Source organism: Macrobrachium rosenbergii, chromosome 55 (assembly GCF_040412425.1).
Source record: "Macrobrachium rosenbergii isolate ZJJX-2024 chromosome 55, ASM4041242v1, whole genome shotgun sequence".
NCBI classification, from domain to species: Eukaryota; Metazoa; Arthropoda; class Malacostraca; order Decapoda; family Palaemonidae; genus Macrobrachium; species Macrobrachium rosenbergii.
The window spans coordinates 77,210,163-77,230,356 of record NC_089795.1 but is presented as its reverse complement, the minus strand read 5'-3'; the positions used below and the strand labels follow the sequence as shown (position 1 = coordinate 77,230,356).

Genomic DNA, 20,194 nt, shown 5'->3' with positions numbered 1-20,194 from the left:
CAGGGTGGAGTAAGTCAATGGGTTAGCATCATTAATAATTCCTAGGTTCTTGCCGAATGTTAACACCTTATGGTGCCACTCTCAAAGTGGAAGATTATATGTATATGTATATATATATACTGTATATATACCTATATATATACAGAGAGAGAGATAGAGAGAGACAAAATTTTCCTAACATTTTGCAAGCTATGAAGACAAAGAACGGGAATCTTTAGTAAGTGTGCCTGTGTACATGAAACCCTCCAGTATCTGCAATGAAGTACTTGACGAGGCCTTTAAAGACGTAATCGAAGAGCTTCTTCTCACGGTAATTCACCACGACTTCCCGTTGTTGTTATGGAAAGCAAACGCCGCACTTGTCTTTTGTTTAGCGAGAAGAGAAGGGTCGGGAGCATTTTTAATTTTCATTTCAATTTATTTTTATAGGAGTTTAGATCGTCTGCTTTGATTAATTATTTTCCCCTAGGACTTCACACAAATGCCCCCCGCGGCGTCAAAAGCTTGATGCAGAGGGTGGTGGTTGATGGCTCTGAGAGAGAGAGAGAGAGAGAGAGAGAGAGAGAGAGAGAGAGAGAGAGAGAGAGAGAGAGTGCGGGGGATGGTTTGTTTTGCTTTTTAATGATTTACGTTTCAAGTGAGGGATTTGAAATCATTGAAATGACTCTTATGGTTGGTTTTATTTCAACCTTCTTCTTCTTCTTCTTCTTCTTCTTCTTCTTCTTCTTCTTCTTCTTCTTCTTCTTCTTCTTCTTCTTTTGGCATGCTATGTATCTTTTCAAGCTCTACTTGCAGTTTGATAGAATGTTTCGAAAAAACGGAGAATGTGATGTGAAAGTTGACTGCTGTTGCAGAAGACACGATATTTACGAGAACTGGTGAAAATTTTGCAGGTGGTGACTTGTACATTATCCGCCCTCTGATACTGGCAAATCACTCATGCCTTGCATTAGCCCAGAGTGACACAGATTTTTATGATTCGCTTTTCCGTTGCCTCTAGATATGGATCTTTTACATTTGAGAGTCATTTGAATGTGATTGCGATTTTAAAGAGACTCGTCATCTCAACGATTCAAATGGACTGACCAATTCCCGCAGTTTTTATGAACATTAATTGTAATTCTTGTGGCAAATATGGGGAGAGAGAGAGAGAGAGAGAGAGAGAGAGAGAGAGAGAGAGAGAGTGAACTGGGGATTACTGGAGAAGGAACAGTTGTAGAGTGGTATGGTTATCAGCAATTTTCTGCTGAGATTAACAATTAAGTGTTGGCTGATGAATGAGTCTAGTCTGTATGGAAAACAGAGTTTGAGGGGGAACGAAATGAAGGGAGACTGTGATATAATTAGGCGAGTTTCTTGTTCCATATGGCTTCTCTCTCTCTCTCTCTCTCTCTCTCTCTCTCTCTCTCTCTCTCTCTCTCTCGGACGGGTTGATTTGAGTATAAGCTTTTTCGAATTTTCCCGTAATTATATAACTGAAAATTAAGAGGGAGTTAAGCTTGATACTTTCAACGGTGATTATCAATTAACTCTACTTGACATATCTCCGTAATTTTTTTCCAATCTTTAGGTACTATATAATTGATTAATTAGATGTGAAAGAACAAGTGCACTTCTTCATTGGTCTATTCACTGTTGAATAGAGGGAGACAGCTAAAAGGTAATCGTCCAAATCAGCACCCTTTCGACAATGCTTACACTGTACAGCGTTTGATGATTTCCGATATGTCAAGTAGACGATGGTTTGTCAGTGTTAGTAGCTTAGCGTATATTGCGAGATAAGTGTGTGTGTGTGAGAGACAGAGAGGCTGACTAGCCAGGTGTTGTGCATCGACGTACTGCGAAGACTTGTTACGTGAGAAATTAGGGCTTGGAAGCTTTCCTTTTATCAATGTACTGTTTCTCATCAGGGAAACTTACGGGACTGAAAACTCCGGGAAGAAGCTCGGCAAGGGAAAAAAAAAAGAATTATGTGGAAAGGAAAGTAAGTGGTGAAGAGATATAAAAAAAAAAAAATGTAAAAATTCGTGGTATGTAAAATTATCTTAAACACTCGTTCAACCAGAACGAAGAACCTCAGTATTCTCAAACTTGTGGAAAACAGAAATCGGTTGACTTTGTGGACCCAACATATGCATTGTAGAAATACCTGTTGGATTGCCGTTTCAGCAAAAGCAAAGGTAAAGTGATTTCACAAAAGAAATGAGGACTGAAACGAGAATCGGTTAGGAAGAGGGAGGGTAAGCATGCTGTTGACAGTCCGCATCTCAGCTTAACCCTTCAGTGCAGTAGCCTGTTTTGGAATAAAACAGTACAGTGAGAAATTGGTTTTACATGTTTGTTTAAGCTCAAGCATTGGAAAATCGGTTCCAGCATTAAAATGCCATGGAGTGAACCCTGTCGCAGGCGATACGTACGAGTATACACGCAATTACTGTTATCAGTTATAATTTGTTTCTGTTTAAAGTATGCTGTTAAGTTACAGTGTAATTTTTCCCCTAGCGTATGAGTTAAGTAAAAATGAAATCAGTTAGCGTTTTCGGTATGGTACTCTCAAAGATTACAGGTTGTAATTTAAAAGTAAGTTCACCATGAACGCTTGAACATGTTTAACCTTTTTCATTTATATTCTCAGGTATGTGTGTGTGGCCGCTCTCTGCCGCAGTTCGGCTTTGGTAAGTACAGACCGTTGTAGAATTCAGTCATTTTGCACATTCATTCTTTTCTATTATAGATTCTCTTATTATTTACCGACATGTACGATAATACTTTCGTGTAAACAGAGGTCACTTTCGTAAAATCTGAGAGTAACTCCTGCTGAAATCACCTTTGGAGATTTCGAGTTCATTAAAGGAGCTTTTTTCAGACGCTTGCGTCATTGGTATTCGGTGCAGCATCAGCCCTACAGGAGCTCAGCCCACAGAGTAGTATCTGCAATGTTGGTGTCTTGTCTTGGGAGGCTTCTTTGTTACGGTTTCTTTTCACGGATTTCATTCGGACTCCTTCTCTGCCTTTTATGTGCTTTTTTGGTTCTTTCCTTTTATTTGATTTTAAAGGAGACAAAGACGAGCCGACCTCTTAAATTTGACCAGGCTTTCTGCGAAAATATAGAGCAGGCATATGTAGGCGTTATGTTAAAGCTTATACTGGTATGAATTTTGAGATTTTACTTAAATCTGTTATACTAAATTGTTGATCTTTTTCTCACATAAAACTGAGTAGACCTGTACTCGATCCCTGGTCAAGGCAGGAACGATATAGACGCGTTTCCTTAGAAATCTAAGGAACCTCTGGATTTAATCCGTAAATTATGTACCTGGTCGACGTTGTGGATCGTAACTTCGTTAGGGAGCGAAGATTTGAGAGAAAAAAATAATATTAACATACACGAGTGAGAACTACACCATAATGTAACACCATCTTATAATATTTAAAAAAAATGGGTGGGAATCAGTGAGGTCATCCACAAACCCCCTCCCAAGGGAAACCATACCTCGCATATCTCTCTCTCTCTCTCTCTCTCTCTCTCTCTCTCTCTCTCTCTCTCTCTCTCTCTCTCTCTCTCTCATATGTTTGTTGACATAGTGCCTTTGAGAATTTGTCTGTTTTCATTTTTAATCATAAACGCAAGTGACTCACCTGTCTTGAAGGGTTTGTTTGAGAAATCTCATTTAGTCCTCTTAAAGTTTGACGTTGTTTATTATTAAAGAGAGAGAGAGAGAGAGAGAGAGAGAGAGAGAGAGAGAGAGAGAGAGAGAGAGTTCTACAAACGTGTGTGTATGTGTAATTCTTAAAAAAGATTAATAGGTATGTATGTATGCATGTGTGAATGATTGGTGTATATGCATACTTGTATATATCACAGAATATTTTAGTAATGTGATTATATAAGGTTAAGTTTAAGGGTGATCATAATAAATTTCATTAATTTACTTTTGGATGCCCTACATTCGGTCGATAAGGAGGTCCCCATTTGAGCAAATAAGTCCCTTCTAGAGTTTTTTTTTTTTTTTTTTTTTTTTTTTTTTTTTTTTTTTTGCATAGAGCGCTGAAAGCCTCCTCCTTAACGCTCCGCATGGAATGGGGCCCCATGGAAATAATCCTCATAAATTTCATTCTTCTAATATTGTCATGTTGTGACCGAGGATGTAAGTGGCCCCATTATTGCCAGAACGGGACTTTGGAATCTCCCTCTTAATCCGCCCCCCACCCCACCCCCCGGGCCAGCCTGCCTATATGGTCTGCTCCACACCCCTTTTAGGTGCCACCGCTAATAACGTCTGTCTTTGTTGCATCTGCATCTGCTCTCTCTCTCTCTCTCTCTCTCTCTCTCTCTCTCTCTCTCTCTCTCTCTCTTCTCTCTCTCTCTCTTGGCATTTAGTCCTTTTCTACTTCATGCCATAATTGTTTATTTTTATGTTTTCCAAGGCTTTTTCAAGTCAGCTACTCATGGTTTACGATTTCTTTTAGTAACTCTTTCTCGCTTTTTGTATAAATTGTCAAAATTGTAATTCATCCCTCACCGTCTGGTTCCTCCTTCATTTCCTTCGTAAAGGATCAGCAAATATCTTTGGTGTCTATTCTCTTTCTGATACTCCTCAGTGTCCCACCCCTCTTCCCAGTCCTTTTACTTCCTAATCATCTGTTCTTCCTCCCGTTTCATGTAGTGGCTGATTGCACTTCCGCCAATAAAATTGAAACCTTTGGCGATATCGGGAAATTGGGACATTTGGCGAACCACTTTTATTGTCTTATTAATTTGTGGGGAATTTCCCTCAAAGGCTTTCGAAATAGCGTTGGCAGCTCGGTGCGGTAAGGGGGGGAGGAGGAATGCTGTCTGTGGCGGATTCGGCACAGGAACTCGCAAGATTTCGTGGGTGGGTTTTGGTCTCTTGTTTCTGTGGTTTGGATCTATTTTGTTCCCCATTCGACAGAGTAAGATCAAAGGAGCTTTGAAAATAAAAAAAAAATCACCTGGCAGAGGATCGACCTGAAAAGTTCTTTCTTCTTTTTTTATATATATTTTTTATGTGCGGGAGAAACACGACCGTAAATATCCTTCCTTTGTTAAGAGAGAAAGGGAGAGAATTTGTCACCTGGTCCGTTGCCATTCTTTTCCCATTCGGGAGAAAATTGGTAAGAGTCGACTGTCCGTCCAGTCAGCTGCCTCCGATAAATTCCGTATTGGCAAGAAAAAGGGTGGATCACATTGTTTAAGATTTTGGCTGAATGCTTTGGGAGTGGTTACTTCGTGGAAGCTTTTGCTTGTTGATTGACTTGTGGGATATTGAGTCTTGGTTTAAAGTTTACATGAAAGATTAGTAATTGATTCAGTGTTCTACTATTTTGACTGACAAAATGTTTTGTGGGCGTTAGTTTCAGGGTGTGGTTAATCTCATTTAACAGAGACTACAGTCTTTCAGCAGCGAATTAAGCATTGAAATTGTTCTTAATTAAGAAAGCTTCACAACGAAGCTCGGTTAAGATTACTAGAATGAACAACTTATAAATTATTAGTTTGAAGAGCCTGTGATTGTAATTTGTTCTTCACTATTTTTTTTATTTTTTTATAATGTAGCAACGTTAAGGAGTAGTATTTGGACGAGGGGAACCAGTTTAAAAAGAAATCGAGTTGTTTCAAAGTCAGATCAGCGTAATAAGTTGAGCAAAGAAAAAATTGTAAGACCCATAATATAAAGTAGTGAATCAGAGGTTAAATATATGAAAAACTTTTTAATTATGTTAAGATACTGCTGCTCTGATACTGTCATCCATTTGAGAGAGAGAGAGAGAGAGAGAGAGAGAGAGAGAGAGAGAGAGAGAGAGAGAGAGAGAGAGAGAGGTAATAACTGACACAGATACTTTTACCGATTGGTGTTCATCTGGTACAACCTATTAATAATTTCCATTTTTAAAGGTGCAGGCCATTTATGTTCTCTGGCTAAGAGATATGAAAGCAGATATTTTTTTTTTCGTGTAGTTTCCTGTGCTTTGCTGGAACATCACAAAGGTATATACTACCTTTGTAGGATCAGTGCTTTGAAAGGAATCGTTAACAAACAAAGCACTGCCATCATAATATATTTAGTTCTAATGTAGATCGGTAGGTAGATGATCAAAGGATTTTGAGATAGCCTGATTCAACAATGGGGTCACGTTATGGATCATTAATAAGCTATAATTTATACTGTATATATGCCAGCTAGCATGAACAAAAATACTCATAAAACTACGCATACATACATACATACATGCACACACCCATGTATATGTGTGTGTATATATGTATGTATATTTGTATGTGTAGTTTTTTAAGTAATTTTTGTTCATGTTGATACTTAGAATTCTGTAATAGTTTACAGTTGTGTTGGTGCTTGTACACGTCACAGTTTGCTTGTCACTAATATTTGTGTTCTCGTGTGTGAGTCTATCATCTCGCGAATAATTTAAGCTTTTATCGTGACGCAATTATGAAGGTAATGAATTTATAACACAATGATATTTGTAGTGGATTACTTACCGTTGCAGAACCTGATGGAAAATATTAGTTACCCTGAGAAGTAGGCTCCATGTTCAGAGGTTCCAGAAACGTTACTGGTGGGCCTAGCAATTCCATTGAGGTTCCGTTGTCACTGCGGCATTTATTACCCCAATGGCTTCTGTCACTTTGATCTAGTGGGGAGCTCGAATGAGAGGAAGAGCGTCTCGGGGAGGAATTGGGCAGCTCAGCCGTCAGGAGATTGTGATGGCTTACCAGTGCCTTCCAAGGTCTTTTTTATTTGTTTATTTATATTTTCTGAGATTTCACTCACGTTTTCGGGTTCAGCATTTACCTTACATTTTCTTTATTGACATGTCTTTTGGCTGTGTTTCTTCAAAGTCTACCAAGTTTTTTTTTTTTTTCGGGGATTTCACTTACTTCTCCAGAAGCATTTACGTCTTTTTTTTTTTTTTTTACTATTTTTGGCTGTGGTAGTTTAAAAACTGTTCGTTTCATTATTTGTATGTCCAGTATTCCTTTTTTCGTCTTACTAATAGTAATGCATAGCAGAGTACCCTATCCTCTGTTGAGTATATAGAAAAACTTGTCAATAAAGTCACAAATAAAAATTTACAAACGTATTTGCTTGTTCTTGTAACACGTGAAAATGATTGCCTGATAATGCAAATTTCTCTTGAAGCCAACTTTTACACACAAGGCAGGAATTAAATATTTGCCTAATTATCTTTAAATTCAACTTTTTAGTACTTGGTTACTTGGAATGGGTCTTTCCCTTGCCAGCAGGGTACAAAATATACTTTTACTTTGAAGAACTTATTCCTTTCACTGCTACATTTCAGTATATATAAAAGATGAAAGTAGGAAAAAATTACAAAATTCCCCGTAGTGTTTCCGACCCTGATCTCTTCTGTTGTGAGACGTTGATATCTTCTTGACTTTAATGATATACATTATCCGTGTGATATTAAGCGTAAAATTTTCTTGTTATGAAAAAATAGTTTTTGCCATTTGACCTTAACAAAAGACTACTAGGGCCAAGGAAGTGCCGCAAATTAGGTTGAGTTCACTGGTGGTATAAAAGAGAAGGTTTCAGAATTATGCTTTCCAGTATTAAGAACTGTCAGAGCTGTGAAAGTAATACATTTATTTGTGATATGATATTGCTGTGTTAATAACTTTCAGGCTCTTGTGTTCGTTCAAACTCATTTTGTTCGTTTTCTTTTTTGAAGGAACTGTTTTCCCCCTGTGCAGGTTCAATTCAACATGCTTGCCACAATTGTACTGCATTTAAATTTCTCCACATCAGTTAAAATTTAAGCCATTTTCATATTTTCTGATCTCTTAAAACGTATCCTTAATATTTGGAGTTCGTGTGTATGCTTAAATTATGTATACATTTATATGCATATCCATGGGCAGTATATATTTTCAAATAAATGCCTTTTAAGAATGTTGAAAACTATCAAAGTTTAGATAGGGTAAAACCTTTTTTATGAAAGTAATCCTCTTTTTAGTATGCATGCATTTAATTGAGAGGCTTAGTTTATAAAAACCCATCACTTTTAGAGTAAGATTAATCGTTTTGTAATGAAGGTGATTTTTTCAGCATTAAGCTTTATAAAATAATGGCTACCTGATTCAGAAGTATCACTGGGAAGTAAAATAAAAGAAGAATTAGTCTTTTACTGGGAGGTCGACGTTAAAAGTCCAGAGAGTAAATAAACAGTGCACTGGCTCGGAAAGAGGACGACTTGGTATTAAAAAAGTTTAGACTTGAAACCCTGGAAGCAAGGCATCTTATCCCATCTTCTGCAACAAATCACGACAGATTCCGGATTACTTTATCCGTGACTTCTTATTCTTAGTTTTTTTTTTCTCTTGGATGGAGGCCTAACTTTTTACCCCGTGAACATTGCTGGAATGTCTTTTTTTTTATTTTAATTATTTTTTTTTTATTTTGAATTATTCCTTTTCCCGTTTCATAGAACACACTGTTTTGTTTTATTTTTTAGAAATAACACCAGCATCATATAGTTAGTTGTGTGATGACCTCAGGACAAAACAACTTTTGTCGTGACTTCAGCAGAAAGGTTAAGAATCCTTTTTACAAAACCTTATGTGGCTGTAGGATATACCTGATTCCTTGGAGTGCACGAGAATAAAAAGGTCCCATTGTGTCAGATTAGGTACGAATTGCAAAGCAAGAAGGCGTCACAAAATGTATAGCCTAGACCAAGACCCTAGAAAAATGGGCGCTAGGACTAATGCCCCTTCCCTTCAGCGAAGTGGTTTCCTGTCTAAATGAAGGGCCGTTTCCTGCTCCCCTCTTCCCTTCCAGTCCATGGGGGAGGATTTAAGAATAAATCCTACATGCGTGCTAACGGTGGTCGTCCAATAGGCCTTCATAGGCCTCTTTTCCTTCCCGTAGCCCTGTCATACTTCGTTATAGGCCTTAAGCATCCATGCGTCATCCCAGCATCAATAAGAGGTCTTTTTTTTCTCTCTCTGGGTGTATGTATTGGGAAGTTTGGTTCATTGCTGGGTAAAGCAGGAAAAGTCTTGAAAATTTAAGTCAAAATCAGTGCTTCCGATGAGTTTGTAAGGCACCTGTGTTGTAGGTTTTGTTGAAATATGAAGCTCGTTTGGTACAATTTTGATCACTAGTTGCTAGATCGATTGTTCATACTTTATGTTATTTCTGTAGAGACTTATGGAAAGAGAGTTTTGTTATCCTTGATATAAACATACTTGGTATGTTTATATTGCATTGAATATGTGTTTTATTTGACATGCTGAGGTCAACATACTCAATCCTGTTATGCACTAAATCCCACGAAATACTGTATTATGTATATGTCTTGGTCAGCATCTTATTGCAAACTGACAGATATCTTGCTGTTAAACCCCCATTAATGTTTTTGTACATTTGAGTGGTTCCTTTAACCGAATTATTCTGTAATGGTTAACTATTTTCTGTCAGAAAATAAGATTCATTTATGGTGTTTGTATTTTTTCACATCCTGGTTTGAAATCATTATTGAAGGAGCTAGTGGCGTTTTATGGTAATCTGAGAAAAATGTGAGATATTTGCAGTGAAGTAAAAATCTTAGCCAGCTATTTTTAGTATAAAAGTACCCATCAGTCTTGGTTTATAAAATATGTAAGAAAAAAAAATTCAGTGCTCCCATTGGACAGATAGGCTACTCAAGTTTTCGTATTTTTATTGTACGAATGTCTTTTGTCTGTCATTTATCCCTAACTTTCCAATTTATGTTCCTGTATGTGGCTGGGAGAGCGTTCCTCGAATGTACTAAGTAAACAGAGTTAAGTCTCTCTTCAGATTCTCATGAGTCTAAACAGTATAATATTTCATATATTTGACGAGTTTTATGTGTCGCATTGTAGGTCATTACTTCAGTATTCCTCTTCTTTTTTGTTCTGCACGACAAGCTACAGTTTGACAGTTGACTAAGTTTGTGATATTTAGGGTACGTATCTGAAAATCTTGTTTGTGATGCGTTGTGCTTAAATGCTGAAAATCATTCTATCTATCGAGTTATTTTATTATTAATCTGTTTCCGATTGTCTGTTGTGTGTGTATGTGTTTTTTGTAACCTAAATACTAGCGCCCTTTCACTTTCTTTAACCATCAGGTCATACGTTCCCCCTCTATTCAGTAGTTTCCCCCATTCCTATTTTTGTCCGGCTTCGATTTTCTCTGCCTTTGTCCTTTTACCCCTCTGCCTCCATCCCCCGCCCCCCCCCCTCTTCCCCAACCGCCACCACCTCCCTTCACCTCCGACTGTCCTCCTTTCTTAAGAGCATTGTCTCAGAGGCTAATTACACCTCATTATAGAGAGAGAGAGAGAGAGAGAGAAAGAGGTGACTGAGCAGATTATAATCATCATTCAGGATGTTTCGACGGTCTCTCTCTCTCTCTCTCTCTCTCTCTCTCTCTCTCTCTCTCTCTCTCTCTCTCACCTTGGTGAATTCAAATCGATAATAACTTTCAATCAATCTATCATTTCCCCGTAATTGCAGCTCGTCAGATAAGACGGTCTGTGACGAAGCCCCCCGAGCGATCGATGGCCGTGATTATAATCTCTTTATGTGCGTCTGATGCAGTGTGGTGTTGCGTCACTGATCTTCTTGCCTATTTCCATGCTTCGTAAACTGCCCAGAGTAATGAGGAGTTGGTAGTGGCGTGTCTTCAGTTCCGGTACGCTGTGATATTTACCAGAGATCTTTTCTGCATGTATCCCCACATCCCTGTCACGCTCTCGTGAATGTCTTCTGTAGAATTGGGTGTCTTTTGCCATTTATTTTTTTTCAGTTTTAATAAGCGAGATCTCTTCTTTCTGCATCTCCCTTTACCTCCTCTTACTTCTTCCTAATGAACACCACATTCTGTCAGGGAAGCTTGAATTTCAAGCCAGTGCGAATATCCAGTAATAACCGCCGTAACTCTCTCTCTCTCTCTCTCTCTCTCTCTCTCTCTCTCTCTCTCTCTGAATGACGTGCAGTTCGATCCTCTAACTGGACTAGGAGGAAACGGTGTGGGTGCATTCCCTAAAAATGTAAAGTACTCACGTTGACGTGAGTTGAGAAATACCTACATGACTGATATGCGATTTTTGTGGTTGCAGCTTGTGAAAGAGAGAGAGAGAAACGTTTGCAGACAATACTCCGTAAAGATGTATACCATCATATTATTACAAATGGGACGATCTCGATGAGGTAACCGTAATTCCACCTGGGTGAGATCATTTACAAGATAATGAGAAAACCTTAATAAAATAGTAAGAATCTTCCTCTCTCATCGGTGTCCTTTTTAGGGTATTTTGAAAGGATGGTAAGCAGGTACAATGCTTCTATGATACTGCAGTAGTTATGCCTCTCTCTCTCTCTCTCTCTCTCTCTCTCTCTCAGCCTACAGAGCTTTAGAATATTACCTAGGCCTTTTTTCCATTTTTTTTATCTAATCTGACCCAACCAGTGTTTGTTGGAATGATGCAGGCTGTGTACGTGTAAAAGTGGGTTGCTTATGCTGAATTAGCGGATAATCCCGTCAATGGAATTTCTTTTTTCCACTGACAAAAGCCTATTGTGGCCCTTTATGGCCCATCATTAAATTCAACATGTTATATACTGCCAATGTTATCATCCCTTCTTTGTTCAGAGTGCGCCATTGTGTTTTAATGGGAAAAAGGCGTCTATCGGAATGCAGTATCCTAGTCTGTTTTCAATTTTTAGGCCTGAATATGTTTCAATTGGATGTATCTCCTAATTCTCTAAACTTTCTCTCTTGGCTCTAATTTAGGGTAAGTGCTTTTAGCCTGAACGTTTGGCTAATAGCTATGTTATGAAGAAGGTGTAATTAATATACGTTGGTAATTGCTCTCAGCGCCAGCATTTATGGGAATGTGCGTGGTGTGGGAAGATACACGCGCCTCTCATTTGTCAACCTGAATCGTGTAGGCTGTGCCTGTTTAGTGTGTGAAGGTGTGTGTATATATATGTGTGTGTATGTATGTATGTATGTATGTATGTATGCATGCGTATAATATATATATATATATATATATATATATATATATATATATATATATATATATATTGTATATATATATGTGTGTATATGCCGTAGTTTAGGGCTAAACAAGATAAGGAATTACGAAAGTCTACTTAGATACTACTGGTTTTCAGAGATTCTGCTTACCTACTACTTAGCCAGTTAGCCCTGCAGATTATTATTAATAATGATAATGTTGAATAAATTAATATTCATATACATGTAGCGTCGATTATTACAGAGCTGTTTTCCCTTCGTAGGAAATTTGAAAAATGTTGTTTCAGACAATAGACTCCACTAGCGCATCAGTATTTAGTAAGAATTACTTTGAGAAATACCGTCTAAAAAGCATACGCAAATATTTGTATTATATATATATATACATATACATATATATATGTATATATATATATATATATACATACACACACACACACACACACACATATATATATATATATATATATATGATCAGTTATCACTCGTGAAGCCAATTTGTTCATTCAGTATTATATTATTATTAGAATAATCTGCAGGGGTAACTGGCTGACTAGTAGGTAAGTAGAATCTCTGAGAAGCAGTAGTATCTAAGTAGACTTTCGTAATTCCTTATCTTGTTCAGTCCTAAATTACGGCATATCTTCCCGCTACAAAAACTAAGTCTCTCCCGACTCTTTATAGGGTAAATTTACGTTGATGGAGTTCCATCTGACTTCGTTTTCTCCAGTCACGCGAACCCAAAATGTCCAATTACCTACTTTGGCTTCCTTCCTGCCTTCCTCCTCCGCCTCCTCCTACTCCTCCTCCTCCTCCTCCTCCTCATTTACACCAGGCCAAGTGAGGCGTGAGTGAGTTTTCTTTCCTTTCATCCTTTCGAAGTCTCTGCTTTGCATCTGCTGAACGTCTTGTCCCTTGGCGGAAATGCTTTCCCCCGTTTACCTTTTCGTGATGCTTTCACGCTTACAGTGAACGTAACCAAAGGAGAGATGAGTGGATTAAGTAATAATTTGTATTTTAAAAATAAGAGAGAGAGAGAGAGAGAGAGAGAGAGAGAGAGAGAGAGAGAGAGAGAGAGAGAGAGAGAGTTGATGTCTAGCGAAACAGGCTTTCCCAGTCAGTGACTTCACAAATTAAGTATATAATGTTTCGTACTTACAGTGCTTAGCATAGGCTCCTCTCTAAAAATATGAATAATTTTCACACAACATTCTTTTAATGGTTTGCGAACACTTACTTGTTGAATGCAGTCCGAAAACCAAATTACAACGTCTCCCCGTAGGTAATGTTAAATCGACGTGCACGCTTTTATTGCTAGCGGTTTGTTATTTAAAATTGAGTATGTACATGTATTTTTTTGTATTAATCTGTATTTCATGTGTCGTTTAGTTTTTCTAAAGTTTTATGTTTAGGAAAAAGTGATAGTTTTTATGTAAAATTATAATAATTTTCCATGTATTTACTGTTCACTTTTTTATAACGATTGTCAGTAATCATTAAATTTGTACAGTGTACATAATAATACCCTTGTGTTCTCTGCATATTTTGATAAACAGTAAATACGCGCCAAGTTGGTAATATTCCTCTGCCATCACTTTTTTTTTTTATTTTTGTGGAACCCTTGACCTCTTGGCACCAGAATTGAGTCTCCTTATCGTTATCTTTTTTTTCCCTCGTCGTCTCGTATATCTTTGCTTATTATCTGAGTCTTCTTTCCACACTGACGTCACCGGAAATATACCTTCTTCCCTCGTGGTTTAAAACAGCCCAGTATTATTTTAATGCAACGTTGACGGTATATTTTTAGTATATGTTTGCATCTTTTTCCACGGTTCATTGCTTATTTCTCATGATTACAAACAGATGTACAATTTTCTTCATCTATTCCATTATTAACGAAGGGTCTGTTTTCGTACGCCTGCGCTGAAGGAACAGAACTCTCATCTCGAAGGGGCCTGTACCTTGGTGGAAAAATAAAAATATTTATCGCCTTGGATAAGTCGCTAATGCGGTGACCTTCCTTGTAGCTTTCAGAAACATGCGAGCGACTGTGGCCTTTCTACATAAAAGGTCAGCTTTCTTTGCAGCAGGTCACTTCTTTGTATTTCCTCTGTCCCTTGAAGCTTGTTTATGAGAGACGTTGTGTGTGTGTGGGAAGCAAGACTTGAAGCTCATGTATGTTGTGTGTGTATGTGTGTGTGTGTGTGTGGGAAGCAAGACCTTGGCGAATGTCTTCCAGACATAATGTCTTGTGATACTTCCCCGAAGGCGGCTCCATTAGCCTAATATCTATGAGTATGGAAGTCTTAAGAGGAAGGATAAGGAACGTGAGAGGTTTCTTCAGAGAGGAATCGACCCCCCGACGTCTGCATTGTTCTCAGGATAAGGCGTCGAGTTTTTATCCGGGGTTGGAACTGGTTCTGTTTCCTAAATTGGCAAGAACTATACTACCTTTTGTCGCCAGTTCAGCAACAAATCCCTCCCATCCCCCATCTCCCCCCCATCTCCCACCCCCGGCTCCCAACTTGTCACACCCAGACCAGTAAAAGAGGATGTGATCACTGATTTTGAATAGCATTATCCAAAGGAAAAGCATAATGAGATAGCCTTAGGTTTCTTATTGATAGACTACATTATTCTGTGTAGTTTTTAAATGTAATTTACTTTTATTTTTTATAGTTCAGTTGTCCTTATGTGATGCTAGGAATAAACGAGGCCACGAGTGAACAATGATTTATTCATTAAATTACATATATATAGATATTATATATATATATATATATATATATATATATATATATATATATATATATATATATTATATATATATATGTAGAGTATATGAATTCATATATATAGGAAATACATATTCTGGGTATTCACATTAATTTATTTAAGCACACACACACTCTTCTCTCTCTCATACATATATATATATATATATATATATATATATATATATAGAGAGAGAGAGAGAGAGAGAGAGAGAGAATGCGTAGCGTAAATAAATTAATGTGAATACCCAGAGTATGTATTTCCTATATAAGTGAATTCATATAATTATCTATATACAGTATATATATATATATATATATATATATATATATATATATATATATATATAAATAAATAAATGTGTATGTATGTATGTGTTGTTCGTATGCGTTAGTAAATGAATGTGAATACCCAGAATACGTATTTTCTATGTGTGAATACATTGCTTGCTAATTAAATATTCCTTTATGGGTTTGAACGCAGCATTGAAAATCACCAGACACCCAGCAACTAATGTTGAATTGATTTCATCTCTTTAGTCCCTTTGGATTAAAAAAATTGATTGGTGCCTCTTTGTGAATGGAACCGCAATTAATTCTGCTCACTTCCCTATTGCCTCGTTCCTTATGGAAATTCGTCCCAGCGATAGTCGATGTTTTCTGTCGCGTTTCATAAAAATATAGCGTTGAAATAGAGTTACCAGTAAGTTGGTAACAAAACCTACCCATGTGCGTTTGAGACATTCTGGAAAATTAACCCGTATATTGTTTTATTTTCCCATATATTGTAGTGTAATTGGCATTGATTACTTTAGCATTTGCGATACCAGCTCTATGTCAAAAATCAGTCGGGTAGATATCTAAACCCTCTTTCATGCCCTTATTGAAAGGGGGTTTTGTATTCCCTAAACTCTCATGCATGATCATTTGTAGAACTTTCCCCCTTTGTTCCCAAAACACCCTTGCATGACCATTTGGTAAAGTGCTTTTATATCCACTAAACCCCTTGCATGACTATTTGGAAAATGGGCACCTGTATTTCCTATAACCCTTCTCGCATGATCATTTGGTGAAGATATCCTTTTATTCCCACAACCTCCTCACATGACCGTTTGCAAAAGGGACTCTTGTAGTCCATAAGCCCCTTCACATAACAGTATGGGAAGAGCAGCTCCACTATTCTTTGGAGTCCCTTGCATGACCCTTCCAGAAGCCTTTGAGGTCTGAGGAATACGCATGTTTCGCAGAAGGGCCACATCCAAATGACTGTCTGCCAACAGCAGTAAAGGGGAAACGCAGTGCCATAAATTGAACCTACATTTACTTTCGAGATCTTTACATGAGGCAATCTTTTCCGCGTCTTGAATGTTTTTCCTTATTATGGTCGTTTCCTGGCTTCCTGAGTTACACCTGGCACACAAGTAGGAGGAGTCTTTGTTATAACACTTTATGAAGCAGATCTTATTTAAGTATTATAAAGCATGACATAATATTTACTAATTTCTTAATCAGGGTTTCTCACTGTTTATTTTGGACAATAAGCGACGTAACGCTCGTGTGTGATAATTGTTCTTTAAGTCTGTTTTTAAGGTGACAAGTTTCAAAGATCCTGAACAGAAACAGGTTTCGTGTGGTATACTGTATTCATTGAGATACCAGTCTCCTTGACATTTGGATCAAGATCTTGATCATGTTTTGTATGCTGAGAATTTCCCATGAGTAGCAAAAAAAAAAAAAAAAAAAAAAAAAAAAACGCTGCTTCTGGCTGCGGTACACTTTACTTCATAATAACCACCTCCTGTTTACGTCCTGAACATTTTTTCTTGTTTCCGGTTTCACCTCGCTCTGGGAGCTTTTATGGAATTCTGCTCAGTGCCTCAAGTTTCAGATTATTTAGCTTCATATTTTTGCAGTCAACGGCATACTGTAAATCTAGTTAAATTACTTAGGGTTTGGGGAAAACGTTTTCTTTTAAAAGAAAAATTTTAATGGAGATAAATGATACTGGCTGTAGGACTAATTTTAATGAATTGAGAGACAGTCAGCTTCATTGGCGCGTGTTCTTAATTGGGCCTTCTGTTTTGATGATCTTGTAATGAAATCTGCTTGAGATGCTGGTGAAAGTTACTGCATACGTGACTCGCTTTTGTGAAGGGATTTGATTTGTTTATTTTTGGTAACGAGTGGTGTTGGTTGCGTAGTATTGGTGTTTATCTCTGCTTTCAAGCACTCTGCCACTGAACCCTGATTATGTTCTTTCTGCAAGTGCGTACCCCCTGTGGCTTCATAGCTGTGTTACAGTTTATTTTGTCAAAAACACCTGGGTCTGCATTGTGTTTACACTGGAGTGTGAAGATACATATTATCATTTCTTCCCTTTATCCGGTTTCACCCCTTCGACTGTTGAATTTGAAATCAGACCCTCGCTCTTTTGTGGAATGTCTGATCAGTGCCTCAAGTTTGATATTATTTACTTTCATATTTTTTATAGTCGACGACATACTGTAAGCCTATTCAGACGTTAGTTTTAGGAAAAACCTCTGTTTATAAGAGGTTTACTGAAATACACCGAAATTAGTCGAACAGAGTATCGCTCATCTACATTAACATTTTTCTTATAAGAGAAAAATGTTAATATAGATGAACAGTACTCTCTGTTTGGCTAATTTCAGTGTATTTAAGTAAACCATATCAGCTCACTGGCGCCTGTTCTTATTTGGGCCTTCTGTTTTGAAGTTCTTGAGATAACATCTGTTTAAGATGCCGGTGAATAGTTACTGCCTACGTGAGTTGCTTCTTGTTAAGGAAATTGGTTGGTTTATTATTGGAAACGAGTGGCGTAGATTGCGTAGTATGGGTCTTTATCTACTCTTTCGAGCAATCTTCGACGGTGAATGTTAAACAGTTTCTCGAGTGGTACTCTCGCCAAAGAAGTACAATTTAATCGTAGAATTTTAAATTGGAGCTGGCATACTTATGTCTGTGATCAATGTTATCATTTCTCTCTCACTTTTTTTGCTTTTATGATTATTTTGCATTTATGGGTGTCTTCAGTGTTTGCTATTGACATTAAACTTGTTTCGGGAAATGTTTTACGTTTAGGTTTTCATTTTGAGTCGGGTAAACGTAATGTTACGTAAGTTTGAAGAATTAAAGTTACAAAACCTTTAACTACGTTTGTGAAAGAGTCATCTCGCCCTGTTTTGTATAATTAAGGGGTAGTGGAAGCAGTGTTCAAATTAACGATGAGATTGAGTTCTTTCTGCTTCACTCTCGCAAATGGTACCGGTATGTGTGATTCGGCGAATCAGTTGCCTAGTCTTTTATTTGAATAAATCATTCTCAGAATTGCATAATTACGTGAACGTCATATTATGATGATAATTTTCCTTAAATAATCATTAAGAGTCTGTAGAATGAGGAATTTCTGCTGTTCATCAAAGATTTTCTGTATATTCTAGTTTGTTCCGTCGCAGTCTGTGATGGTAGTGTTCGTGTCGCTTGTTCTCTAAAAGTGGTAGGTACTTGGGCAAATTGATTTAGGTAAATGACGGAACTTTCAATCCAATTTGGGAGATAAACACGAAAGGACAGCGTTCTGCGCCGCCTACTGACGTTTTTGTGTTTTACCATTCTGGTTGGCGGAGAGGCCGGGGTGTGGGTGAAACACGAGTTTTTCACATGGCTTCTGAAGACGAGTTTCGTCCATGAAGGGATAAATTATTGGAATTGTGTCGAATCTCCATTTCCCATTTCGATTTCCCTTTCAGATACCCAGCGCGAGTGCTGCCATTCAATCAGTACTTCATTACGGCTTCATTAGTGCTTCATTTTCGATGCAAGCCTCCCCTCTCAACAGGTTGCCATGCGGGAAGTGTCACGAATGGCTGCATAATTCTCTGCGGGGGACTTTCTTCTCTTCGTGAATTCTTAATGGTCCTGGCTTTGATCTTATTGACCTGGCACTCGTCCTAGCAAGGTCGTGACCTTTATGCGGGTTAGTTCACCTCTGGCGACTCTGTTGCAGTATGGGTCGAGTTCCCTGGTAAGCTGATACAGTGGGGTACGGGAATTGTATAGTTATCAGAACAATTTTTTATTTTTCTCTGCAACAATTTTGCCAAGCCATATTGCGGATACTGTGTATTGCTTAAAAAATCGGTAGCCCAAATTTCCATGAAGTTATTATGGATACTTTTGTAGTTTTCAATGAAAGAAAACTATTGTGCCGGCTTTGTCTGTCCGACCCCACTTTTTTCTGTCCGCAGTTTTTCTGTCCGCCCTCAGGTCTTAAAAACTACTGAGGCTAGAAGGCTGCAAATTGGTATGTTGATCATCCACCCTTCAATTATCAAACACCAAATTGCAGCCCTCTAGCCTCAGTAGTTTGTATTTTATTTAAGGTTAAAGTTGCTCATAATCGTGCTTCTGGCAACGATGTAGGATAAGCCACCACCAGGCCGTGATTAAAGTTTCATGGGCCGCGGCTCATACAGCATTATAGCGAGATCACCGGAAGATAGATCTATTTTCAGTGGCCTTGATTATATGCTATAGCGGCTATACAGAAAACTCGATCGCGCCGAAGAAATTTCGGCGCATTTTTTACTTTTTTTTTTTAATTCTAAACGTTGAATTTGTGTTATCGATTCTCTGTTGCCTGTAGGAAATCAAAGGCTTATTACGTTGCGAAGTCCTTTATCAGGTAGGATCCGTCACCCTTCTAAGAGACGAATGTAAAGAGTACAGACGTTATTCATTCAGTGGCTGCTGGAACTGCATATCCGCACCCAAAAATTCTAGGTAGGAAGCGTGCCTACTGCATAGTCGTAGCAGGTTTTGTGAATATGTAAAGTAAATTGATATATTCGTTGTCATCCTTGTTCTGCTTTGGGAAACTGCACAATTTAATGTTGTCATAGGTCCTTTGTTTTATGTATTGGCGTCTGCTTAAGGGCTGTAATGGTTTAGACAATTTTGACAATAAGAGGATAAAGGAAATGCTTTCACATTGATTTGGTATTATGCCAGTGCGGAATGCTGTTCAGGATCTTTGTAGTATGATTTAATTAGTGAAAAATGTGGTTGTCATTTACCAGTTCAATCCCGGATTACCAAATTCTTTGCATATGGAACAAAGACTTGGATGTTCATGCGATGGTAACTCTGTATTACATTGCAGTGTAGCCTACTATCTTCTCAAACAATTAAAAATGTAAGTGACCAGTTTTCGATTAGAATAACCTATCATTTTGGATCATTTTCTTTATGGCTGGCCAGTTAAACTGTGACTAAGTGTTTTGGTCTTGTAATTTCATAAAAGTATCGTAAATGCTATCTAAAACAAAA

General features: G+C 37.8%; 1 protein-coding gene across 8 annotated transcripts in view; it reads left to right on the top strand.

The window, feature by feature from the left end:
• LOC136835460 (cell adhesion molecule 2-like) overlaps window positions 1-20,194 on the top strand; it is a 267,781-nt gene that overhangs the window by 90,574 nt on the left and 157,013 nt on the right. For 4 of the 8 annotated variants that reach the window (XM_067099013.1, XM_067099016.1, XM_067099014.1 and 1 more), the window contains one exon: window positions 2,636-2,675. The exons of the other annotated variants lie outside the window; for them this stretch is intronic. The gene's annotated coding sequence lies outside the window, so the exon portion shown is untranslated. The remainder of the gene's footprint in view (window positions 1-2,635; window positions 2,676-20,194) is intronic. 8 annotated transcript variants of the gene reach the window in all.